The sequence below is a fragment of the Ictidomys tridecemlineatus genome, chromosome 3 (genome assembly GCF_052094955.1).
Source record: "Ictidomys tridecemlineatus isolate mIctTri1 chromosome 3, mIctTri1.hap1, whole genome shotgun sequence".
Taxonomy (NCBI): domain Eukaryota; kingdom Metazoa; phylum Chordata; class Mammalia; order Rodentia; family Sciuridae; genus Ictidomys; species Ictidomys tridecemlineatus.
Window position 1 is genome coordinate 24,083,285 of NC_135479.1, and position 27,754 is coordinate 24,111,038.

Genomic DNA, 27,754 nt, shown 5'->3' on the forward strand with positions numbered 1-27,754 from the left:
GTTATTAAGGATTATGACTATAGCAACGTAATCCTAATATAAATATGAATAAAGCATTTAGGAATGGTATTTTCACTTAGACTATTACCTATATAATTTGTAGCAATACAATTATCATAGGAGACATACCACATTTACCGAAAAAGCTGTTTCCGTGAATGTTAGTAAAAATCCTATAACATAGGTGTTTTTTCTAGCAATTTTGCAAAATCCATGCCTTTAAAAAGATGAGAAGAATCCACAATGCCACCTACAGTATTCTCGACAGTAGTTTTGCCTTGGTAGGGAAAACATATCAGCTTTATTTGAAATACCAGGTGCATGTAAATTTCCAAACTGCAAGTAGGTGGCAGTGGAGACATTTCTGGATGATTTTTCTCAGTTGAAAATGTAAAAGGAAAAAAAAAAAAAAAAAAAACCTCCTTAAAAACAAGTTACAGACATACTAAAATAAATAATGTCCTGAAATGTAACCTTCCATAGCGGATCACCATTAAGAGCTAATAAAATACTTGTCTTTAGGGACCAAAATCCCACCAATCCCTTAATGAAGACAGTCAGCATGGAGAGTGAGCTGCATGGATGCCAAAATTAGAAAAAAATGGAAAGAGACAAGGGTTGGACAATTGTTTCTCACAAAACTAAAAGTAAGGTTTAAGAATCTGATGTGGGGCTGGGGTTGGAGCTCAGTGGTAGAGCTCTTGCCTAGCACATGTGAGAGGCACTGGGTTCTACCCTCAGCACCACATAAAAATAAATAAACAAAATGAAGGTATTGTGTCCATCTACAGCTTAAAATAAAAAAAGAATTTATTGTGAATAAGAAACTCCAAAGCTGACAGCATGAAATGCTTAAATTTAAAACTAGTAAGTTAGCATTTCAAGGAGCTATTAGGAAATCTTCTGTTTGAATGTAAATTCAAGAGGTGCAAATGAATTCATTAGGATCTGGATTTTAATGAAGAATATCAATCGAGTCCATAAAAAATAAACTGGGTACAAGAGGCTATTGGACAACAGAGATATATTTAAAATGGGCTCAATTCTAAATAAACACGAAGAACATTAGAATAAAAGCACCTGAGTTGTCTTTCAAGGTTAATGAATTGGCAGTTAGATTCATTCCATCCTCAAGTTTACCTGTAAAGACAAGCAGGGTCATTAAGTAGTTTTATCAGTTCAATCTAATTGATTTGACTTGTGGACATCATATGAGGAGTTGGAAAATGCCCAAGAATAAATAATACATTCTGGAGGGGTGTGTGTGTGTGTGTGTGTGTGTGTGTGTGTGTGTGTGTGTGTGTGTGTGTAGGGGGTGTGTGTCTGTGTGTATCAATATAGATGGGAAAAAACATGTACACAGATGGTAAGAGGAAAAAAAGAAACAGTAATGCCATTATTTATACAAAAATCACCATGTAAGAAGAAAGCAAAAAGGTAAGCCTCCTGATCAAAGCTTTTTCACACCATGGATGTCTCAAATCAGCCTTTCCTCTTGACTTGATTGGTTAACCATGCAGTTAGCAACAAAGGCAACCAGGTAGTCAGAGGATGTAAGAAACCTAGTGAAAACAAATGCCACACTCTCAGTATTACTGCTCTGCCTGCTAGGAACATTCTTCTTCTATTCATCTTTTTTTTTTTTTATTCAATTCAAACTTCAGATACTCCAGAATGTGGAATTAATCTCCCCCTCTCCTACAGTATTTAAAAAAACTATTATAGTAATTGTCATATTTTAGTATTAGAATTATTGTCTGGACCACCCCAAGTCTGCAAGTCCCAGGAGGTCAGGTGTCATCCCTTGACAATTTTTGGTGCCGTGCTCTCCAAGGAGAGAATGTGATGTTTATCTGAATTAGCTGAAAGGATATTTAAAAGCTATTTCTCAAAATATGACGTTTCAATGCTGCAGACAATAAGAACTCTGTATTTTGCTGACCAAGAGAAGAGTGGCACACAGGCATGCCTTACAGAGCCTTAAGAAGAAATGTAGTTTCAAGCTTTACTCTGCCCTTACATACTCAGGAGTCCTTGAGAGCTACAGGGTAGGTTTGGTTGCCAGGAATGCAGGTCTGAAAAATCACGAGTGAACTGGCCTCCTACCAACAGTAGGGGGCGTTTTACAGTTGAGGATCCTGGTAGAGGATGTGTTTACAGACTTACGATGGGCGGAGCCTGCAGGAAACTAGTCATTGTCCTGGTGACCCTTTAAATGTAAGCACTAGGGAGCGAAAGCCAGACCTGGTAGCGGTGATCAGAGAAGCATGAGGGGAAAAAAACTCCCCAAACAAGGCCCGTCCTGAACCCAAACTTCTGAAATGAAAGGATGAATTTCTTACTCTGAATTAATAGAGTGTGTTTCTTAGGTTTCCCTCACTAAAAGAGATTTGGTGTGGTTCTTCTCCACCTGTTTGGTTCTTCCTTTCCACATAGGGCATAAAACTCAGCGCCAGACGATGTTAATACAACCAGGTTTCGGTGAGAGATCTGTTCTTGCTGCCAAAGACCTGCAACTTCTAATTGCCTGAAATACTGAACACTTTGAAACATGAATGCTGTAAACATCTAAAAATATTAGAAGTGTCGCTGCCTAGGGGAGGTATCAAGCCTCTCACAGTGGAGGGTCCCAGAGAACCATTCACCTGTGGGCTGGCTCCAATATGGAGAGCATCCTTGAGAAGGAATTGTCCAAGCCTAGTCCCAAACCAGTGTATTTTGAGTGTTACTAGATAACAAGCCTGGCGTGGTGGCACATGCCTGTAATCCCAGCAACTTGGGAGGCTGAGGCAGGAGGATTGAGAGTTCAAAGCCAGCCTCAGCAAAAGTGAGGTGCTAAGCAATTCAGTGAGACCCTGTCTCTAAATAAAATACAAAATAGGGCTGGGGATGTGGCTCAGTGATCAAGTGCTCCTGAGTTCAATCAAAAAAAAAAAAAAAAAAAAAAAGAGTGTTACTAGATAACAAAGAGAACATAAAAGTGACTTAGCTAGAGGTATATATTAAAATTGGATCAGGAAGCATTTTTAAAAACTCAAAGAGCACAGCTTCAGAATAAAACTAGCATTTTTTTGTTATTGTTGGAAAACTGTAGTTTTGGATTAATCAATAAAATTCTGCCACTGTATCAGGCAATAGTGACACTATATTTCTGTTTATTTTATTATAGAGTATTATAGTATATTTCTGCTTGATGAGTAAAAACTTGAACAATTAAAAGAAACAATGTGTATTGTAATCTCATTGCATGATGATTTGATTTTCCTTTTCTATTGAACACTTAAAATTTCTTACCCTGTTAAAAAGCCCATAAAACAGATTTTGTGAACATATGTTTTATGAGTCACTGTCAAAATAAGAGTGGTAAATCCCTCAATCACAGACAATCTTTAGAAGTCATCACTTAATTATTCAGCCTGTGGATCTTTCCTGTGCTTTTCTGCCCTTCCTCTGTTTTCCATATTTAGATATTTCATTGCACACATACTTCTTTTAGAAAGTGGGGAGACAAAAGAATGAGAAGAAATGAACTCAAACTTGAGGATTTGGATAATTAAGAGTTGGTACTGCTTAAGAACAGCTTTCTTTTCGAAACAATATTCCTGTGCAACTTTTTCTAGTGCCTTTAAAAAAGTTTTGGTAAATTAATTATGGCTAGGATGTTTCAACCTAATGAAGTGAATAGATTTTTATTTCTGAAGATCTACCTACTTAAAAACATTTAAATTTTATTTAATACTGATTTTTAGATTGATTCCTCAGCAAATCGAGAGGTTGTCATTAACTACCAGCAGGTGGTGGTATTCACAAATAGGGTACAAGAAATACTGAAAGGGCTGTGAATATAACCAATATGTGGCTCAGATTTATGGATTATGGATTTTAAAACATTTTTAATGGAGTTGTCAGTACTCTGAAACCACTTCCATTTACATCTGTTCCATATGAATGTGGAAACTTGGAAGTCACCTTAAAATATGGGCCTGAAGGAAGTTTTGCAATTAAGAATATTAGGTCTCTTTGTAAAAGCAGAGGAAATACTTTTTATTTTTAAATATTTAAATGTTTATATAACAACGAGTTCCAGGCAAGCACAAATATTCAGACTCTTCCAATATTTTGGGAGCACATAGGTTTGAAAGCTGGTCTATTGTCTATTCTGGGCAGACATGAATCCAGGAGCACTGTCTGTATACTTCAGCTGAGCTAACCTGAGCAAACATTGAATGGTAGGCACTGTGCACACACAGTTGCTAAGGAGAAAATATGTCCATTCTTGCCTCCGAAAATAAAACTCCTAGGTTTCGGAGGATACAGAAGCAACAAGAGGCGGTGAACTCCAGCCATCCAGTCAACAGCTTCAGGGGCTTTAGGAACAGGCTGAAATTATTTGGTTTTGACCGCCAGATGACCTCCATTGCTGCCCAGTCTGATGGACAGTCGGACCATTAGTTCTTTTAACACACATTCTTTTCCTGAAACACAGACACCACTCTGCGTTCGTACAGAGCAAGAGAAGAGAGCAAAAGGAGTGTCTGAAAGGGAGAGACAGAGACATACATCTGCAAAGAACCTTCTAAACCAGCTGCAAACCTTCTACTGGTCTAGGGCCTGGGGCTAGAGAAATTCATTCCAAGCAAAGAGGCAAAAAAAATTCAATTTAAAATTGAGTTCTAGGCTACAATTAGGCAAGATTACACTTACTATATACCCAAAACAAAAACATGGGCATGATTAAAGTTGATTTTTTTTTATTTTTTAAAGCATGTGATCTGTAGTTTAAAAATCAGCAATACCATCTTTTAAAAATTAACAGATCAGGGGCAGGGGTTGTGGCTCAGTGGCACAGTGCTTGCCTAGCATATGTGAGGCACTGGGTTCGATTCTCAGCACCACATATAAATAAAGATCCATTGACAACTAAACAGTATTTTAAATAAAATAAGCAGATCAGAAATTTTTAAAAAGTCTTATTATATCTCACCTAAAGCTAGTTCAGGCTTAATGCAAAATTGTTTCCCACTCTATGCTACCTGTTCTTTATAATCCATTTAATGAGTATAATCCCAAGTCACGTTACTATGGTGAATGAAATTCAAAATACATTTTATTTGCTATTTTTTTTGTATGCATGTGTTTTGGTGTGTGACTAAAAAAATAACTTTTGGTCTTATTATTCTTGCAAAAACAAATCAGGAGCTAAGCTTGCTTTCAGCCTATTCATCCACAGCAAAAATGGAAAGCACAAAGGTAGTACTCTAAAGAGACCCAGAGACCCATTGAAGACACCGAACTTGGCTAGGAAAGGCAAAAAGAAAAGAGTAAGAAAGGAAATTTAGGTGGAGGATAATTTTTTTTCTATAGATGAATCATTCTATCTTCAAGTAAAGAAAGAATTAATCTTAAATTTAATCCAATCTACAACACACACACACACACACACACACACACACACACACACCCTCCATCTCCATTTTCTTGTGGTTGTGGCTGACAGAATTGTGTGTGTCCCCAGCCTCTTCTGATTTGCCTCTTGGGATAAGTGATGAGCTATGCTGTGGTAAATGAGGAAACATCTGTTTGACTTTCCGAAACTGGCATGGGGAGCCGAAGTCTGAATCACAAATGCCACTTTCACAAACAGGTCTCCCATAGGAATCTTGCTAAAAACATGACTCTACTGGGGGGAACCGCAGCTCCGGTGACTGATGGGAAAAGCTGCTCTCCTCTGCAACTATTCGAAACGATACATACTTTTTTTTTTTTTTTTGGATTTGTCTGTGGTGGGATTTAATGGATCCCAGTCTATTAAAGAGAAAAAGTACCTGGATCGAGTTTTAATTTGAAAAGTTCATACTGAAGCCCTAAAGACTCTAAAATGAAGTTTACCTCTAACAAATGGGGAGACTTTTATTGTAAGAAAAGCTATGAAACAGTGGTATGTGGTAACTGTGTATTCAGAAAAGGCACACAAAACCTCAAAATGTTTTTAACAGTACACTGTTTTCACATTTTATTTTATTCTAGCGTTGTTGCCACCAACAGTGTGAATCACTCAGGGACACTACATTGGCTAGAGGTATGTCCAACAGACCCAGGGCTATAATATTTTTTAACTTGTTTTCTCAGACTAGGGAGAAAACTACTTGGGGAGTTGCATCTGCCCAAAGGCAAACTTTGGAGGCAGGTGGGACGTGAAGCTGGCCCTGCTCCCAAATGCCTCTTCTATTAGAATCTTCCCATCTGCACATCTTTTTAAATTGTCCAATTTTTTAAGTTAAACTTATTTCTTTTTCAACCTCTTTTCTTTAGAGTTTTTTCCTTTATGAGAAATGAGTGCTTGCTGTTTGATTCCTCTCTTGGGATATTTACTCATCTCCCTCCTAAACAGGGCTCCCATTTCCTGGTCAGCACTTAGTTTGGCTTACATCATTGTATGATTATGAATCTGTGAGTGAGCTGGAAATATTTGAGGGAAAATCTGAGAGAGACAGAGACAGAGATAGAGACGAGCACAGAGAGACAAAGACCTAGTTTATTTGATTCAAGTATTTATATAAAAAATATTTTATAAGCTATAATCAGATGAGTCTTAATGTAAATGATAAGCTGATACAAATATCATGCTGTATATTTCTACTTAGCTTCTAAAGCAGAGAACATTTGTGTCAGGAAAGAGTTCTTTTATTATTTAAAGTAGTTTTCACCTGTCAGGACAGGTGGATGGTTGTTATCTGTAAGATATTAATTATGTACTATGTATGTATCAATAAATACAGTATTGAAACTGTTAGTGCAAGAAATTTGTTATGGGGTTGTGACTCAGTGGTAGAGTGCTCACCTAGCACGTGCAAGGCCCTGGTTCAATCCCCAGCAGCACATAAAAATAAATAAATAAGGGCTGAGGTTGTGGCTCAGTGGTAGAGCGCTTGCCTAGCATGTGTGAGGCACTAGGTTCGATTCACAGCACCACATATGAATAAATAAAAAATAAAGGTCCATTGACAACTAAAAAAAAAAATTTAAAAATAAATAAATAAAATAAAGGTATTGTGTCCAACCACAACTAAAAAATAAATTTAAAAAAAAGGAAATCTTGTCTTTGACTGGAAATCAACCTGATTATTTAAATTGCTTTTCTTTTCTTATCTCTCTTCTCTTTCTCTTTTTTAAAATTCAAAAATATTATTTCTACCTTATTACTAGAGAGAATCCTAGCTGAAGGAAGTGGAAATGTTCAAATACACATGAAATTGTCTTTCCGTGAATAGACTAACACTAAACACATGGTGCTTTCACGGCTCTGAGGAGAGCCCTTATAGCAGATGACAGAATTAGCACATAGAATATCATTTTGCTATGAAAAAAAGAATGTGATGCAGAGCCAAGGATTATTTTTCTCAAATTTGTTTTTCACATCTTCCCTCATACCCAGGGCTCTGAATGCTCCTATGACATTTAGGATCTTCAGATAAATTTCCAACTTCTGAATATGAACACTGGCAAGCCTTTCCTAGGATAAAATCAAACTGAGACATAAAAATAGTACATACATAAGTTATCAGGCCTTAGAAAGAAAAAATAAAGCTACATACTTTACATATGATTTAACCTAAACAATATCTCAATTTTACTTCGTTTTCACAGTCAAAAAATAATGTTGGGCAGAGGAACAGTAGTTGGAGAATTCTTCCAAAATCAATTTTAATTAAGCACACACACACACTTTAGTGTTGAACATGTCTGTTTAATCAATGATTTTGGCTCTAAGGTGACACGATCAGCATTTATACTTAGAATTACCACTTGGTACTAATAGATACCCTCTACGTAAGTCTTTAAGGTCAACACCCAAATTATTACCCTATACTAATCATTAATAACTTAGAAAATGATAATTTTCTAAACTCTATTTTTCTAAAGGAAGGGTATGGATACCTTCTTAGCTTCACTTGCTTCTTTAAAATGATTTGTGATTAATTTAAATAATTTAATACTCGATTGCTTACAAAATTTAACTACATTCTTTCACCATTTGGTTGAAATGTATCAAGCCAGAGAGTTTAGAAACTCCCTTAGAAGGGAAAATTATGGAATTAAAAAAGCAGAGGACTGACAAAATAGATATCCACAGATAAGTGAAGGGAAGGAAGAGATGGAAAGGCATGCGATTTCTTACACAGAAGCTGTTAATATATAACTTCACATCACTGCAGCATACATGTGTTATTATACCCATTTTACAGATGAGAAAGCCTAAAATCAGAAAATTTAAGTGACTCCCTTGAGATCATATAGTTAATGTAATGATTCATTTTAAGTTTGGAGTGCTTTACGAAATAAATTTTATAAAAACCCTCAAAAGACAGACATTAATCTTCACATTTTCAAAAAAGAAAACCTGAAAGAAGTCTCCAATCTAATACAGTAAGTCGATTATAAAAAAGGAGAAGAAGTGACTGGGGTTGTGGCTCAGTGGTAGAGCGCTTGCCTGGGTTTGATCCTCAGCACCACATAAAAATAAATAAACAAAATAAAGATATTGTGTCCATGTATAACTAAAAAGATATTTGAAAATAAAAGAAAACAGTGAAACTTGTATTACATAGTATGCCTAATACTTGAAAGCCTTAAACAAGGGGCTGGAGTTGTGGCTCAGTGGTAGAGCACTTGCCTGGCACGTGTGAGGCCCTGGGTTTGATCCTCAGCACTGCATATGAATAAATAAATGAAATAAAAGATCCATTTACAACTAAAAATATTTTTTAAAAAAACCTTAAATGACAGTTTTCCAATATTTGAATGCAGACTACCCTTGACTTACAACCCCCTGAGTTACCACATGGATTTCTATCATTGCTGCTACTGTCAACAAAGAGTCCTTGTGGAAAATACTCCGAGGATGGGAAATAATTTGTTGAAACCAAGTGGAGAGATTCAAGTTAATTTTTAAGTTTTATGCTACACAAACTAAGACCACAATAAGGTTTTTAAGGTACTTGATAAAATACTTCTATGATTTATAGGAAAAACAAAAAAGGAAAAATGGGATTTTAGAATTTTTGAAAAAGACATGAAACATCTGACATTAACAGTATTAAAACATAGAGCTACATGAAGTTCCAGCACTGGAGCCAAATACTTAGGTCAAGGTGACAGAATAAAGAACCCATTCTAGATGTATCAAATGAATATATAATAAATAAGGAACCACACACAGAAAGGGTGGTTGAATAAATGATTTTGAGAAAAGCAATAATTTGCAATAAAATCAACTTAGATTTTCATCTTAACGCTGGGTGTAAAAATAAATTCCACTTGAATTGAAAATAAACATATATTAAATTATAAAAACACTAGAAGAGAACTGGATGTCTAACAAACCTCTAGAGGAAAAAAAAGAGAACATTCTAAGTTAGCTGCAATAAATAAATCAGTAATAAGACTTTAAAACAAACAAACAAAAAAACCAACTTTTGTGTGTAACAAATATCAATCGATACCAAGACTAGAGAATGTGGCATAAATGGTAAGACTTTCAGGAGACTGATATTGAGGGACATGTATTCCCAAGCAATGTTAACATGTCACAGGGTCACATTCTTGTCCAAAATTACCTTACCCCACATTTGTCCAAATTATTTCACTTCATCATTTTTTTTTTTTACCTTGAGAATCATCATTCAGAGATCCATTCGTGTTTGGAGAACACAAATATGTTTTGAAGGTTAGCAGAGATACCAATCACTCACAAATTGGCATAAATTAATTTAATCAGCTTGGCTTCCTTCAACTTCTGGCAGAGATAAGCTACATTAAGATAACATTTTTTTTTTTAATCTGGTGCGAGGGTAAGGAAATAATTATGGGAGTTTGGAGCACCTTTTATTATTATCAAAAAAAGGGAAAACAACTTTATCATACTTTCTGAGTCTTAAAATAATAGAAGCCTATAGTAAAATTCAAACTATGGGAAACATAATAAAAACCACTGGGGAAAAAACTCAACATTTGTAACTTTTTTTTCAGGTATCACATATGCTTAGGTGCATGTGCTTACACATATGCACCTAATTTTTAGCAAAATCAAATCAGTCTTTAATTTTTTTTTTTTTAGTGCTAGGAATCGAACCCAGAGGTACTTAATCACTGAGGCACATCCCCACCCTTTTTAAATATTTTATTTAGAGGCAGGGTCTCCATGAGTTGCTGAGGGACCTTGTTAAGTCACTAAGGCTGGCTTTGAACTCGTGATCAGCCTGCCTAAGCCTCCCAAGCTGCTGGGATTACAGGCATGTGCCACTGAGCCCGGTCAAATCAATCTTTAATGTCATTTCATAACATGCTTTTTCACCTTCCAAAATGGCAAGGCTGTTTTTGAAAAAAAAAAAAAAAGTAAATCGTCATCAATGTGTTTATGACATTCTATCTGTGATTTGAATATGTCATAATTTATTTAACAAATCTCCCATTGATGGACACTTAGCTTGTTTCCAATTGTTCACTGTAATAATTAATGCTGGAATCCAATTTTTGTACAAATCAACTTGGAAGTTCTTTTAAAGGCAATGCAGGTTTGAAGAGAGTGCATGGACCTAAGCAGAAGAGCAGGAAAAGAGTTACCAAAATGAGAGAGTGTAGTGCCGAAGGAAATTTTTGCTATTTTTTTAAAAAATACATTCCCTAAGGCTGGTTTTGTACCTAGAAATAGGAAGAAACTTCTATTACACATCTCTATTCTTTTAAAACCCAGAAAATAGGTTAGTGACCTATAATTATCCACATCAGCAATTACACCTTTTTCGGCTAGCCTGAGAACCTAAACATTATATTTCTATTGAAAACATTATGTGGGCTGAGGATGTAGCTCAATAGTAGAGCACTTTCCTAGCATGTGTGAGTCACTGGGCTCGATTCTCAGCACTGCATATAAATAAATAAAAATAAAGATCCATCAAATATCAAATTTTGCAAATTGGAAACTATTTATATATTTAAAAAATTAAAAATAGTAATATTCACTCAAAAATCTGACAGTGCTGTCAATATTCCTATTGCTTAGTCTTATTCTCTAGTTAAATTATTTTATTTTATTTGAGATGGGTTCTTGCTAGGTTGCCTAGCCTGGTCTCGAACTCTAGGTCTCAAGTGATCCTCCTGCCTCAGCTTCTAAAGTAGCTGGGACTACAGGTGCATACCACCATGCCTGGCTATTTTAATAACTTTTAAGAGTTTGTAGAAACTGTATTGAAATAATTTTAGAGTTTTACAAACCACACATACTTTCTCTAATATTCTGATTTGACCTGGGTGAGGGCATTTATATTCTGAAAAATCTCATTCTGATACATGCCTCCCAATTCACCTCTCCTCCAGTTCTTGGGTGAGAACTAATTTGTCAATTTACATTTTGTCTTCCTAAGTGAATTGACATCTCCTTAAAAAGCAGAAAGAAAGAAATATATGCTTCCTTTGACTCTCAAAATTTATTATAGTGTTTGAGCATGGCAGATATATAACAAAAGTTTATTAGATAAATGAATAATAATAACTATGTTTTTTAGGTAGTTATTATAGAAAATTTAATGATTATGAGAGCTGCAATGATTTTTGAGTTAAAAAAATAAATACCGTCCCTTTTTAATCTTGGGAACCAAGACTTAAGAATGGTTGCTATTGTCATTATACATTTTTCTTTTTAGTCCCAGATTCTAGGGACAAGGTAATATCTGTTAGGCAAAGAGGATTTGTTCCATTTTGTTCATGTTAGTCTCTTAATGGGAGTGGGCAAGTCTTTGGGACATTGGGAATGAACTTAGCCATGTTACAACATGTTCAGAGCCAGGTGCAGTGGGGCATACCTGGAATCCCAACTACTGGGGAGGCTGAGGAAGCAGGATCATGAGTTCAAACCCAGCCTCAACAACTTAGTGAGCCCTTTATTGAAAATAAAATAAAAAGGGCTGGGGGTGTAGCTCAGTGGTAGAGCACTCGCCTAGCATGCGTGTGGCCCTGGTTTTAATCCCCAATATCACAAAACAAAACAAACAAAACATGTTCAGCTATAGGAGAAGCAAGGATAAAGTACAGCAATTTTTTTTTAGTGTTGGTTGCTGCCTATTATTAACGAACATCTCAGTTTGACAGTATCAACCACATTCCTTCAATCCAACCAACCTTGGAATGGAGCTTCTCTATCAAAGTTTTCTTTTTATCTCCTTTAGAATCATTTCCCTTTCCTGCCTAATCAGTATGGACTCCAGGGTCAACCACCCTCAATTTCTTTCCCTCTTGAGTTCTATCACACTCCTGCTGCCATTGCCAACAGCTTAGGTCAACATTTGCTTTTCTACTCCTCCTGGGCCACCAAGCACACCAGAAGGAAACAATATTTAAGTGACTGACATCTTTATTTATGATTTTCAACCTCAGTTGGGTTCTTAGTATTCTTTAGGGATCCTTTAATTTATTTTTATTATTCCATTTCTTGTTTCCCACAGGAGCTATGTCAACTTTTATCACTCTTTAGCTCCCCTTTTCTATTACCTCTTATTAGAGATTCTCGAATTTTAGTCTGCATAACTGTCACCTGGCTTGTTAATAATGCACATTGAGGGGCTCTGTGCACTAGTCTTCTGATTTTCTAAGTCTAGGGAAAGCCTGAGGCATTTCTGTGTTGAATGAGAACTCAGGTGATTTTAATCTTCATCTTTTCTTCCTCCTTCAATTCTGTTTCCAAAGAGGAAGAGGCTCTTCTCCCTTCTCAGGCCAACCATTTGACCCTGTTGTGATTCCCATCACTTCCTTCTTTCTCCTAGATCACGATCCATCATCTCACTCTCCTGTCTTAACATTTCCAATCTCTCTTCCTCCACCAAACTCTTCTGCTAGAGAAGGTTCAGTTTCCCACTAGTGAAAAAGCTTTCTTTGAACCCCCAGATCTCCCTGCAGTCATCTCATGGTCTCTCACTTCCCTAGACTTTTAAAGCAATCTGCATTACTGCTTCTGCTTGTCACCTCCCATTATCTCCTTAACCAGAGGATTTCAGTTCCCATCTGCAAAGCCTAATTTGTTCTTCTGATGCACCAAATTGTCCCAGTGACCTCATCTCAGTCCTTATTCTCTCTGCTCTCCCTGCAGTATTTGATATTGCTCTTTCCTTAAAATTATTTCCTTCCTGGGTTTTCCTTCGAACCCTCTGATATCCTTTTAGCTCCTCCACATGCTTCTTCATATACTGGCACCTTCCAGAGGATTCTCTCTGGTCCTCTAGTTTTCTTTCTCTGTAGTGTCTCCCTGAGTGATCTTTCTCTCAGGTTTTCTCAACTTTAATATAAGGGAACTTAAATCTATCCATCTCTGTAAAACCTTTCATCTGAAGTTCTGAACTTGTAGTTCCAGGTTCCCAAGTTCTAACTCCTTGAACTTGAATGGCAAGTTGGTTTTGGACATTGTTGCGTGAGGGTTCTTAGTTGCAAGGTGGAAACTGGCTCATGGTTATTCAAAATGCCAAAGGTCAAGGAGAACCACAGGAAAAAAAATCCCACAGTGCACAAACTGTTGCTGATGCTTCCATGAATATGATTGCCAAGTGTCCTCACATCTGTCCACCACTTGATTAGGATTCAGTCTTGAAAGGAGAGTGTCTATTTAGCTAAGCCCAAATCATGTGTTTGGACACCAGAGTTGGTTGAAAAAGGAGTTGGGAGTAGAAAGGGACTTCTATCTTTATTAATGTCACTGCAATATCAGAACCAAAGAGAGTTCATAGGAAGGGATGGGGTTGACTCAGGTGGCCATATAGTGAAATATGCCCACTACAAAATACAGATGTGTTTGGCCCCTTGTGGCTTACAAAATAGAGTCTAAAGAATCAATAGGAGTGGATCAAGAGAGGAGGAATATCTTTGCTCTTCACCAATAACTTACCTCCCCAGCCACTTTCCCTATATGTTCTCTAACATGTTTAGTGTTTTCATAAACTTGCCTTTGTTTCCTGCTCTTTTCTCTTTCTAGGGCATCCGTAATTTCCTTCATCATTTGGTTAAATCTTATTCATCTTTCAATGATCAGTTAAACATCACCTCCTCTGTGAAGTCTTTCCTGATGTCTTGGGCAGAATTAATCATTTATTTTGTCCCCCTTCTACTTAGCACTTTGCTGAAAGCACTAATGTATCTCGATGATTATGATTAAGATGTACACATCTGTTTTCCATTGGATTATTAGGTCCTTGAAGCCAAGGACTGGGTCTTATTCATCTTTATATATCCAGAATCTACATCAGTAAGTACATTTTAAGAAAGGATTAGGAAACAGAAGAGGCAATACTGCTCCAATAATGAGGTCTCTTAACCAAGGGTTTACATTATTCAGCTTAATTTCTTTTGTTCATTCATTGTACTTTCCTAATCATTTCAAATAAAACAGTCTATAGAATTCTAGGTCAACTTCATCCTGTGTCAGGTAACTTCTTTTCTTATTTTTTTAGCTGAAGGAAGGGGAGAGTAATGTTCCCATTGTTCTTTACAACTGAGGTGTCATCAGTACTTTCAAAGGTCTTACCTGCAATTCCATTTTGCTTAATTGATAAATGTTTCTTTCAGAAGCACCAATAGAGCTAGTTGCCTGCCTTTCTCTGTGTCTTAGATACTGGGATTTAAAAAAAAGTACATTGAGATCTTACATACAGGCTTTAGATAGGATATTATCTCTAACAACGGAACTTGTATCTGTGGTTATGAATCAGTTTCCTTATGGTAAAAATACTTCCATGAAACATATGCAAAAGAATATGGTCAATAAGCATCATAGGCATAAAGGGAAAATCAAGTTTCTGTTTTGAGAATCATTTTTTTTATACGATGGAAATCTCTCAATTATGTATTTTTCAAAAATTAACAGCGTTTTTGATTTTCCAGAAGTTTGAAGAATAAGATGTAATCAGAAGATTAGATTTTTAAAGGAAATTTTTATTTAGTTATATTAATTAAGGGGACATTCAGTAAAAGCTGAATATGAAAATTATATTTCTAGAAGACTAACTATTTCATCCTAATCTCTACTTTAGGTAGTCCGTAAAAACCTCAAAGTGATAGACAAGCTGTCATTCATGGATTCTCTAATTTTTCTGTACTGAAGTTTAATATTAAAGAAGTCTGATTACACAATAAGTATATGCAGTTTTCTTGCATAGAAACCACTTTAGAAGATTCAAATTCTGAAGATACTGATTTGATTTCTCTTTTGGTTCTTCACAAGTTACTGTAACTTACCTCCCCCGCCACTTGCCCTACGTATTCTCTAGCATGCCACGTGTTTTCATAAACTTGCCTTTGTTCCTGCTCTTTTCTCTTTCTAGGGCATCCCGAATTTCCTTCATCATTTGGTTAAATCTTACTCTTTTTTTTTTTTTTTTTCTTTTTTTTTTTTTTTTTTTTTTTTTTTTTAGAGAGTGAGAGAGGGGAGAGAGAGAGAGAGAATTTTTAATATCTATTTTTTAGTTCTCGGCGGACACAACATCTTTGTTGGTATGTGGTGCTGAGGATCGAACCCGGGCCGCACGCATGCCAGGCGAGCGCGCTACCGCTTGAGCCACATCCCCAGCCCCTAAATCTTACTCTTTTGGTTTAGTTTGACCATATTCTGCAAATTAACAGCCCTTTCTGAAATATATGTTTCAAAACAATGGAAATTTGGGGATACTGGATTGGCCACTCAAAACAAGCAGAGGTGGGTGCGGTGGCACATGCCTGCAATTCTAACAGCCAGGGAGACTGAGGTAGGAGGATCGCTAGTTCATGGCCAGCCTCAGCAACTTAGTGAGGCATTAAGCAATTTAGCAAGATCCTGTCTCAAAATAAAAAATAAAAAGAACTGGGGATGTGGCTCAGTGGTTAAGCACTCTTGGGTTCAATTCGTAGTACCCAAACAAAACAAAACAAAACAACAACAACTAAAAAAGTGGGAAGATTTTTTTAAACAAAGATGATAGAAAAGTTCTCAATAAAAAAGGGCTGTTACATTAGCTTTATTTAAGAGAAATTATCAATAGTTAGTAGTTATTATATAAGTAACCTCAATGAAGTGGAAAACTATTAAGCATACTATACATACTCCAAAGACAAATTATGTTTGCCTTTCTACGATATGCAAAACACATTTTCTAGCATAAAAAATCTAATTTAAAAGTAGATATGAACATGCATGTGAATGTGCATGTGCGCGTGTGCACACACTCGCAACCTTCCTATTAATCCTTCTAGACCTGATATAGTCACTGTCATAGCAAAACCTTCTCTGATGTGCCAAACACAAAACTAATCCCTCACTATTCTCTGCTCCCATGTTACATTTTCCCCATAATCATTTTCTTATTTCTCTCTCTCACATTAGGCATTAAGGTCATCGTGGCAGGAAACAGACCCTCTTCACTTTTATATTCTCAGCACCTACCCTATGCTTGATACACACAGTTCTCAGAGCTCATTAGATGAAAGAGTGACTAAATGAGAACTACATAAATGTATATAGTTGCGTATAATCCTAGGACAACAATAGCTCAAGGGGAATGACATTAGGGTGGGAAAGAGAAAAGGATGAAACCATGCAAAGACTTTTGGATGTGTTAACAATCTTGATGCTAAGGACAACAGAACTCTTTTTAAAGAATGACAATATGGTGACCGTATTAAAAGAGGTCAAGAGTGAATTTGGAGAGTCCAGTGGATGATAAGTAGTCTAGACAAGAAATGTAATGGCTTGGACTTGAATGGAGATGGCGGGGAAGAACAGTTAATGGATGTATCAGAGAAACATTGAGGGAGCAGAATGGACGGGTTTTAATGAGTGACTGGATATTTGGTTTGGGGTGAGTGACAGAGGAGTTAAAAGTTAATAGCACCCATTTACCACGAGGGAGTAGACAGAAAGGGTACAGATTTTAGGGGACAGAAAACAAAAGTTTTATACATGTTGAATCCCACACTGGAGAGACATCCATACACCACAAAGAAGGAGCTATTCCTCCCCTTCGTCCAGGACTGAGAGGGTTCAGAGCACTGGCCCACTACCTCCCAGTCCATGCTGTTAACCCCCCACCCCGGCCATACAGTGATATAATCCTTTGTTTAAAGAAAGCACCAATACATAGATACTGATCCATGAGAGTTACACTCCTGATTTTCTTACACTCCTGAAGACGAAGTGAATCTTAAGTCTAAAGCAACTATCCTGGAGGGTGAGGCCATTGAACAGCTTCCAAAGCAAAGCAGAGGTATTCTTAAAGCCCTCCTTCTGGTACACATCTCTGCCTAAACAGATGGCAGCTAAGCCACAGGACACTGGAGAAAGACATGGAGCAGGGGAGAAAAAAAATGGAGGATCCTCAGGGCACTGGTAGAAGTGCAAAGGTCTTGTTCAGGTGAACGAAAATGTGTAATAAAATTCACCGGTTCAGCTGAACAGGTAATTACAAAGTTAATAAAACAAGGATTCCTGACACAATAGATTCTAACACTGCCATGGGTGTCATAGGCACTAAGTGACTTTTTAGTTTGCTGATCATTGATCCACTGGACACTAACAGCTCCAATTGGATCAATGCAGGATAACATATGAGGAGGACTTTGCATGTTGAAAATCTACTGGAAATTTTACATGAAAGAGTTCATTATCTGGGTAATGTGACCTGTGTCCAAATGATACATGTGGGCCATTTGTCAGATTTTTTTAATGGCAAAAAAATGAATTTTTTTTCCCTAAGAGCTTAATTACATGAGAAATTCCACTGCCGAGAAATTGAAGTCACTTGGGTGTCATGAATGGGTAAACATGTTAATTTGAGGGCTGTGATACCTAAAGAGGTATATTTTATCTCCTTCTTTCACCTCCCTTTTCCTCAGCAGGTCACCTCATTCCTCCTCCTGTCCTGAGGCCAGCCTGCACACTGTTCTTCCGGCTTCTTCTCCCTGTAGCCTGAGCCAGCTCCACTGTCCCTGAATCCTCTGCTATGCTCAAGGTTCCTTCTCAGAGTTTGTCTCTTAAGGTCAGTATTTAACCCAGCATGCCCTTTCCTGTCTTTATCCTCCTGGGGCTCTGCTGTCATACAGTTTATCAGAGGAGAACAGACAGATAAGAGAATGTCCATGTGACAAAGAACTCACATATCATTTGGTTCAAGGAAGACATATGATCTAGAGGAATAACAATTAGCTTATTCATAGAAACCAGACAAATCAAAAAGTGTTCTGGAAAATGTATTTTGCATGTTTTGATTTTGAGTATTTTGTTAAGAATGATTTATATAAAATACAGTTTTTTCATGTACAGTTTAATTTTGACAAATATGTACTTACATATTATACACGATACATAGAGTAACTGTATAGCCACCAATGAATCAATATATAATATCTCTCTATCATCCCAGAAATTTCCTTTGTACCCCTTCATAGTTAATCCACTCGCTCCACAACTGGGCCTGGCAATCATTGATCTATTTTTCTGTCTCTTAGCTTTGACTTTTTTAAGGGTGTTATATAATTGAGGTCATATGGTATCAAATCATTGATGTCTGTCTTTCTTCAATTAGCATAAAATCTTTTACAATTCCTCCATCTTGTTGCCTGTATCAGTAGTTTATTCATTTTTATTGCTGAATAGTATTCCATTATACAGCTGTTTCGCAGTTTGCTTATTCACTCACCTGTTGGTAGATACTTGGGCTGTTTTCAGTTTGGGGCTATTGTGAATAAAGCTGCTATAAACACTCAAGGCAGAACCTGTGTTCAGACCTATACAGTTTGGAACCAAACTCAAGTTTCAAAGCCTCCAGTCCACTGGTACCCAATCAGGAACCATGGTACCTTTTCCCAGGTTCTTCTACCAGCTCTTAGTGCCTGTGCAATTCTCCATGAAGGGATTGCCTGGCTGTACATTAAGAACATACATGCATTCAGGCTGCGGGGTGCATGCCTTTAATTTGTACTTAAAGAAAGACCTTTGTATTCCTAAATCAATGAAGGAATTTACTTGTAAGAAAGTCCTCAGATTTAGGTATTGTTAAAGAGAGGGCTTAGAAAATAAGAATATTGTGGCCACCATCTAGTGGTCCATGGCTTAAGTCCTTTTTTTGGAGGGCGGGTACCAGGGATTGGACTCAGGGGCCCTCGACCACTGAGCCACATCCCCAGCCCTATTTTATTTTTTTATTTAGAGATAGGAGTTCACTGAGTTGCTTAGCACCTCGATTTTGCTGAGGTTGGCTTTGAACTCCCTATCCTCCTGCTTTAGCCTCCTGAGCCGCTGAGATTACAGGTATGCACCACCGTGCCCAGCCTCCATGGCTTAAGTTCTAACATGGTGCCTACAACTTCTCTTACCCATAAGTGTTGATTTAATTTATTATCTTCAGAACAGCATAAATTTATTATAAAACAATGGGAAAATATCTGCCAGTAGGTGGGACTTCACATTGATATTGTCTAGAAAAAACACAACAAAATAAACCAGACATAAAGATAAATGGTTATTACTTTATGGATAGGTAAGATAACTTTCAAAGAATTATAGTTTACCCTACACATTTATTTTTAGCACTGTAGCAATAAATAAAGCCTAAAGAACAATATCTAAATAAAACTAGGGATATATATTCTAGCATTTAAAATATCATAGAAGCATGTACTTGATTCTTCATGCTCCAACAATACAAATGTCAAAGGAAATGGGAAACTGAAAATAATACAAGCTTGTCTCAGCAACAACATCACTTGGAAAATGCATTGAAGAGTGTTTCTTTTACTCCTAAACCAGATCTTAGGGGTCTTTTAAGGGCAGGCAGGGTTGGTTGGTATGGCGATCTGTGAGTATTTGTACCTTCAGCAGATAAATGAACAATGGCAAGAAACAGAATCACAGCCCAGCCTATTTCAGAGCTCTCAACTTTTCCAAGGAAATCAAAGCAATCACATATTTTAAGCAACTCAAGAAGATCTCCTTTTTAAAAAAGCATTAACCATTAACACCAAAAAAAAAAAAAATCAATAAATGGGCTAAGGGGCTGAACAGACATTTTTCAGAAGAAGATATACATTTGATCAACAAATATATAAAGAAATGTTCGATATCTCTAGTAATTAGAGCAATGTAAATCAAAACTACTCTAAGATTTCATCTCATGCCAGTAAGAATGGTAGTTATCAAGAATACAGACAACAATAAATGTTGGCAAAGATGTGGAGGAAAAGCCACACTTATAAATTGCTGGTGGGACTGCAAATTGGTGCAACCAATCTGGAAAGCAGTATGGAGATTTCATAGAAAACTTGAAATGGAACCATCATTTGATCCAGCTATCCCACTCCTTGGTCTAGACCCAAAGGACTTAAAGTCAGCATACTATAGTAACACAGCCACATCAGTATTTATAGCAGCTCCATTCACAAGAGCTAAACTGTAGAACCAAGCTGAATGTCCTTCAACAGCTGAATGGATAAACAAACTGTGGCATATATACAGAATGGAATATTACTCATCATTAAAAGAAAATAAAATTATGGCATTTGCAGGTAAATGGATGGAGTTGGAGAATATCATGCTAAGCGAAATAAGCCAATCCCAAAAAACCAAAGGCTGAATGTTCTAATAAGTGGATGCTGATCCATAATGGGGATGAGGGAGGCATGGAAAAAATGGAGGAACTTTGATTGGGCAAAGGGGAGGGAGGGTAGAGAGGGTGCATGGGGACAGGAAAGATGGTGGAATGAAATGGACATCATTACCCTAGGAACATGTATGACTGCACATATGGTGTAATGCTACAGTGTGTACAACCAGAGAAATTCAAAGTTATACTGCAATTGTGTACAGTGAATCAAAATGCATTCTGCTGTCATATATACCTAATTAAAATAAATAAATGAATTAAAAAAGCACTAGCCACAGTGAAAATTAAGAGTTTAGAGTCTTTAGATAAAATACATAACTGACAAAGAGAATGCAGAGAAGAGTTGTGATTATGGTGAATTGTGTTAGAGAACTGGAGAAAGTTTCCTGAGGGAAGAAGTGAGATCTCCTCTGAATTTAATTGTGTCTAAAATTTAGATGCCTATGACTAATACAGCATAACACAGTGGAGAAATGCTTGGATGCACCCTAGAATTAGACTGTTTGGTTTCAAATCATGTTCAACTCTCAGTCTATGACCTGGGTCAGTTATTTAACCCTTTCAGACTCTGCTTGGCTCCTGGTGCTTATGAAAATCTCTGCCATCCATGGATGCATCAGGCTTGACCCAATAAGAACACACAATAATATCAAGTATTTGTTGACTTGGCTCTATGGCTGTTTTCCATTCTAACTAATCTGGGGACAGGGAGAGAGTGGAGTCTCTTGGTTCTGGAACATCCTAGTGGTGACAGGTGGATCCCCCATTTTACTCAGCTTGTTTTCTGCTGCTGTGACCAAAAGATCTGATGAGAACAATTTTAAGGAGGAAGAGTTTATTTGGGGGCTTACAGTTCCAGTTCATGGACAGCTGGCTCCATACCTTGGGGCTCAAGGTGAGGCTGAACATAATGGCAGAAGAGTATGGTGGAGGAAAATAGCTCCAAACATCACAAGGAAGTAGTGAAGGAGACTCCACTCACCAGATATAAAATATATACTACAAAGGCAAAACCCCCAATGACCCACCTCTTCCAGCCATACCCTACCTGCCCTTAGTTTCTACTCAGTTAATCCCTATCAGGGGACTAATTCACTAATTGGGTTAAGGCTCTCATAACCCAATCATTTCATCTCTAAGACTATCTCACACTCGAGCTTTTGGGGAACACCTTACATCCAAACCATAGCACCCCCCACCTCAGAAGCAACTTAGGGCTGGATACAAGTTGCTGTTCCCTGTTTCCCTCAGTGTGGGGAAAGAACTTAAGAAAAAGGAGGATAATGTGCTCGCACAGTCTGCCTAACTGGCCCTTCTGTCTGGGGACCTGTGTGTAGCCACTTCCTCAGGACATTGGGGTGACCTCAGCTAGCCTCTTCCCCTGAGATTAGACTTAACTTCCCTCCTGTCCTACATGGACCTCCCTGATGAATGCCCCGGACTCTCACCTGCAGTTCTTTGAACACCATGTTTACTTGGTCTATTCTGATGCCATTCCCTGCCTCGTCCTCTGAGACCAAATGACTTCAATATGACTTGGAAATGGTTAACCCAGCCTAAACGCATCTAGCAAGAAAACCAGCTGCTCCTTCCCTTTCAAATTCCTAAATCTTCCTTTACCTCTCCCCTGCTTCTGGCTCCTCCTTGCTAATTCCCATATGGTCCCTTCTCCTCATGAGATGAACCAACCCAACACCACTTATGGCAAACATCTGTAGTTGTTCTGACTTTGGTATCCCATATGATGTTTCCACAAAGTAGGTCACAAACAGAACTAATAAAGATAAAAAATAAGTTGTGAGGGGGCCAGTTTCTTTTAAGCCATTTTATATCAAACAGAAACTTCACAGTGAGTTTGAAACATTAAAAGATCTCTCATGGGTTATTATCAGAACACAGAGGAAAATGTGTTTGCACGTCTTAGCATAGATTGTTTAAACAATGGCCTTTCTTTCACTATGGAGGGTTCTGCCAATTTCGAAGGTAGTGATCTGAGAAGGAGGCTTGGATGTTCAGATCAACTCTGTCATCAGTTCAGAGGGAGCTCTAAAAAGCACAACTGGCACAATATGGGAAAAAATACACCTATATTCACTGCCCCTTTTCTCTAAGTAACCCAGGAATCCAGAGAATCCATGACAATTTCCCTCTCACCTTACACTAGAGGACATGATGTCTGATACCTACTATTTTAGCAGCCCCAGGAAGATGAAAATCTTAAAGAAAACTGGACTTTGGGCAAGTCTCAGAGGACCTGGCTTTCATGGGCTGCCAAAAGATCTGGTGCAGACACATGTGATAGGCCTGAAAACATTTGGACTTTGTTCACAACGTGACAAAATTCTCCCACAGTAGTGGTTAACTTCCAATCCAGTTGCCAGATTGGTAGCTTTCAGCATCAGATGCCACTCTGTATACAGTGAAATTCTTAGAGATTTATGGAAGTCATATTGGAAGATATCAAGGTATGGATTAGCCTACAAAGCAATTATATGGAGTATTCTCCCACAGTAAGCCAGAGGCCTCTTCTGACACACACAGAGCCATTTTTTATGCTTTTGGTATATTCACTCTCTAAGCTTTCCAAACCTTCATAGCCATCTATCTCTACATGTTCTTTGGGGTGTTTGCTCAATGGTTAGGATTTCATTAGGGAGAAAGAAAAAAGTATTTATCAAGATATCTGAGCCATTTCTGACAGAGCACTGAATAAGATGGGAGAGGCAATTCTAGGAAAAGAGTAAAAATTTATTTCCACTTCCTCTCCTTTATGTGGCATCTACTCTTCTCTCTGGTCACACTGGATCTAGAGAGCAAAAGGGAGTCTGTAGGTCACTATTTCCCACAAGCCCCTTTTGATCCTTTGGTTCTAAACGACTGTTGCACTTTTGTCATTCATCTTTTCCTCCACCAGAAATCCTAAGATTCATTACGTGCAATTTTGTAGTGAGAACAGGAGACGGGCATTCTGAGCATTGGTGCTTCATCTGTTCATTTTCTCAGACATCTCCTTTTGGAATCCGGTGTCATTAACATTCCTGTTTCACCACAGCTGAGCAGTATGGTCTTGGGAAAGTCACCTAACCTCTGAGTTGTAGTTTCCTCATCTGTGAGAGTTCAAGTGAGATATTATATGGAAAGCAGTGAGCATAGTATCTAGTACACAAAGGACTCTTAATAAGCAGTTGCAATTTTAGGTTTTGATAGTTAATAGTGACTCAGCTTAGGCCAAAGTCCTAAAATAGAGGAGGCTACTTCAAATGTTTGGTGAAAGGAGGAAATAAATAAACCAATAATTAACTAAGAAGAAAGACAAATGAGGTGTCATTTACTTTTACAGGGAAGATTTTCTGCACGACATCACAGTTAAGGTGTTTTTGAGCGTGGGATTTTTTGTCAGAATATAGTAGAGAAGCTGTTCTAATTATATAGGGAGGCATGTAAGAAATGTGATGCTTGCAGTACACACAAGAGTTATTTTCATAACCTTCAATGAAAGGCATTATGCAAGTATAAATTATACATTTTCACTTTTGTAATTATACCTAAACCACATACTCCCAGAAGATTTCATTATGTAATTCCTCAGACTTAACTTCAAATCTCCTTTATAAAGCAATATGCCATTAAAAAAAACCTTCTGTAAAAGAAAACATTACTAATCACATATTTACCATATAAAGAAAAAATGCCCCCTAAATATTCATATTTATATTGCTACATTAGCTACTCTGAAATTATTATTGGATAAAACTAACCATCCATTCAAGGCAGGTAAAATATTTATAAACGTAATTCAAATTACCTATATTCAGAGACTTCATAAAATCTCTTCAAATAAATTTTCTTCTAAAAATTCAGAAATGTGCTAATAGCCATTAAATTGTTGTGCATGTTGTGGGTCATTTGCCTTGAATTCTGGCTCAGATGGAGCTTACATACTATCTCTAGTTCATATCCCTGATTGTCCCCATGTCTTGCTAAATTTTTACAAGAAATTTCTCTACAGTGTTGCCATTGCCATAGCATAAATATAGCTCTTCAAATGGCACATGTAGGAGGATTTCTAACTATTTGAACTAGAAAGGCAGAGATGGAGTCTATGAATTCAGACCCAGAGGCTAACCACTGACCAGGAGTTATATTCAATGGGCACAGAACACCTGTAAACTTGTTGTAGCACATATGCACTTGGCTTCTTCCTCAAAGGCAAGCAAGAGTTCTTTTGGGCTTTAAATCCACTTAGTAGTTGCTTCCTTGCTTTCTCATGCTTCCTTTTTATCTCTGCCTCCTAGGTAATTTTAATTACTTCATCAAAGTCATTTGACAATTCATCCTAGTGCCACGATTAGAACATAAGGGTGACTCTTACCAACTGGTTGCCTGTTTTTAACTACCTATGGTCAGTATCCCCCACAACCTGCATAAAAAACAGAAAATCTATCAGTAAACAACTTACACTTTAAGAGAATGGCAGGGGGCCCGGACAGTTCAGTATTAGAGCACTTACATAGTATGCATGAGGCCCTGGGTTCAATTCACAGCAGCACAATGGTGTGTGTGTGTGTGTGTGTGTGTGTGTGTGTGTGTGTGTGTGTGAGAGAGAGAGAGAGAGAGAGAGAGAGAGAGAGAGAGAGAGAGAGAATGGCAGGGTAATTACATTTGTTGAGTGGAACCAAAAGTAAGACTATTATATATCATTCCAAGAGATTTAACAAAAACACTGTATACAAAATATTAAACTTGAAAGTATGAAAAAAGTGATGTATGATTGCTAATAACATAGCATAATGGTTTAATTTAAAGCAAAGACAGTTTCTACTTCTAGTCACAGAAATTTTTGGTAAGAAAGAAAAAAAGACAGTAGTTTCTAAGAAAACAAAATACTAATATAAAATATACTTTTAAGAAACAGTGCTTGTTTTTATGATCTTTCTGACTATGAACTTCTAAAACAGGGTTAAATTGGTTTGTCTGTTAAATGCTCCTCAAGATTATAGGAATCATTAACTTATCAATCAAACACCAGCCAGCTACACCCAAGGTCTCAGACAGGAGCCTAGATTGCTTGCCCTGTCTCTCTATCTACACTCACACAAACTCAAGTGGAAAAGAAAGTCTCTTTTTAAGTGTATAGGTTGAATTGTCCACAATAAATATTTGACACAGTTAACTAAACTGTTTTTATGTACTCTTACACCTTAAATGGTATCATGAGGAAAGCATGTAATAGGACAGTTTACAGTAGATTAAACACAAACTTAAAGCTAAGCCATAAACTCATATTTTTAAATGAGTTGAAAGTCAAAACATGGATTGACTCAAGAGGAACTTGGCCTATCTTTAATTACTGTGGATTTAGCAATAGTGGTATTTAGTTGGACAAATATTCAATTCTCTTACAGTTTGTTAGTCTAATTTCTGTGAATTCCTGGGAGAGTTTAAGCAAGTGGTAACATTTAATGGAGACATGTTCTGATAATTATCTCTGAGTGATGTGTCTGACATCGTTATGAAAGTCAACAATGATTTCCTCTTATTTTTAAATAGCAACGACTCTATATTATATTTTAATGGGTTGATCAAGGATCAAGTAGTAACTCATCAAAAACAATGAAGATTCTATCAAAATAGTGACTGGCTCCCAGAATGAAAATAAATTTGAACATTTTCATACTTGAAGTAGACAGCTAGTTGTCGTAGCCAACTTGTTATCATAACAGTATCTACCTAAAGGCAATCGACAAGAATGCTGGGGAAAAACACAAAACAATGATTTTAAGAAAATACAAAAATGATATACACATATAAAATAAAAGTATATAAACTTGTGCAGTGTATAGCAATATAGCTACTTGTAATATAACGTGAATAGTGTGGCTTCAGGCAATTGAATAGAGAAGTGAAGCTGAACGCTGCTATACCAACCAAATGGCAAATGTGACACCTGATAATGTAAAACAGAGGCATCCCCAGGGCACCATGTAAAATTATTATAAAGCGGTGAAATAACAATATAAAGTTAATTTTATTAAAATTAACAATACTTCCCATCAGCACGAGAGAATCTATATTCAAAATTAAAACAGTAGGAATGTTTATCCATTCAAGCATTCTGATAGGCTAAATATTGTTGACTGCTGAAAGAAACAAAGTTTCCAGGCTTATCTTTTTCCTGTACATTCATAAATACTTATCCTTATGAGTAACACCATACTGAAATTAAAAACATATTTCCTTATGAAATTTGATATACCTGGTATATTGCTTGTAGAAATATCCCTACTACAACTTTAAAAAAGATATTTTATGTCCTGGAAATAGAAGGAATAAATTAGTCAAATATGCACTGTATTTTCAAATACAATGAGTAGAAATAAGTAAAATTAGTAATTTCATGGAATTATTTAAAGCACGATGCTTATAGAACTGATCTGCATCTGTTTGCCAGCTGTGAGCTTTTGTGTTAAGTAAAAAACATCAATTTGTAGGCTCTGTTAGCTTTTAAAGTATAATATTGAGAGTTTTTTTTAATCTTGATTACACAAAAAATACAACTTCACTATAGAAAAAAAGTTATAATATGGGAACGTATAAAGGAAAGAATAAATGTTATCCCTTGTGTTATAGTATAATGGAGTCAATCTTAACACTTTGTAACATATCTTTTTAGTATTTTTTTATCCATACAGCAAGAAGCATACATGTTTTTTTGTTAATATTTAACTAGGTAGACCTGAATAGAAACTATGTATTACAAATTGAATTTTACTTTTTTACCTAAACGAAATGAGTATTTCACGGCATGTATTATTTCACTTAAAAAGTAACTGTAGTAATATTGTAAACTATATCTGGTGAAGAATTGAACATTAGTTTAGAATTCAGGAGTTAGTCAGTAGTGCCTCCTGGAATAGGGTGGTGGGTATATTTTCAGTATTAGAGTGAATTTTGCCATTAGGGGACAGAATAATTTGACTTATGAGATTGCAAAATTTTGAGGTGCCTCCTCTATTTTGGACACTAGGGAAACCTATTTTATATATTTGGAAATATAAATGCACTAAATCTACTCTGATAAAGAT

At 36.8% G+C, this 27,754-nt stretch overlaps 1 protein-coding gene and 1 long non-coding RNA gene across 2 annotated transcripts in view; one reads left to right on the forward strand and one right to left on the reverse strand.

Annotated features, from left to right (window-relative positions):
* Positions 1-27,754, reverse strand: part of Skap1 (src kinase associated phosphoprotein 1) — a 281,306-nt gene that overhangs the window by 113,632 nt on the left and 139,920 nt on the right. The window lies entirely within an intron of this gene.
* LOC106144763 (uncharacterized) overlaps positions 17,906-27,754 on the forward strand; it is a 29,708-nt gene continuing 19,859 nt past the window's right edge. Inside the window, exon 1 of the long non-coding RNA XR_013436079.1 lies at positions 17,906-18,047. This is a non-coding gene — a long non-coding RNA (uncharacterized LOC106144763). The remainder of the gene's footprint in view (positions 18,048-27,754) is intronic.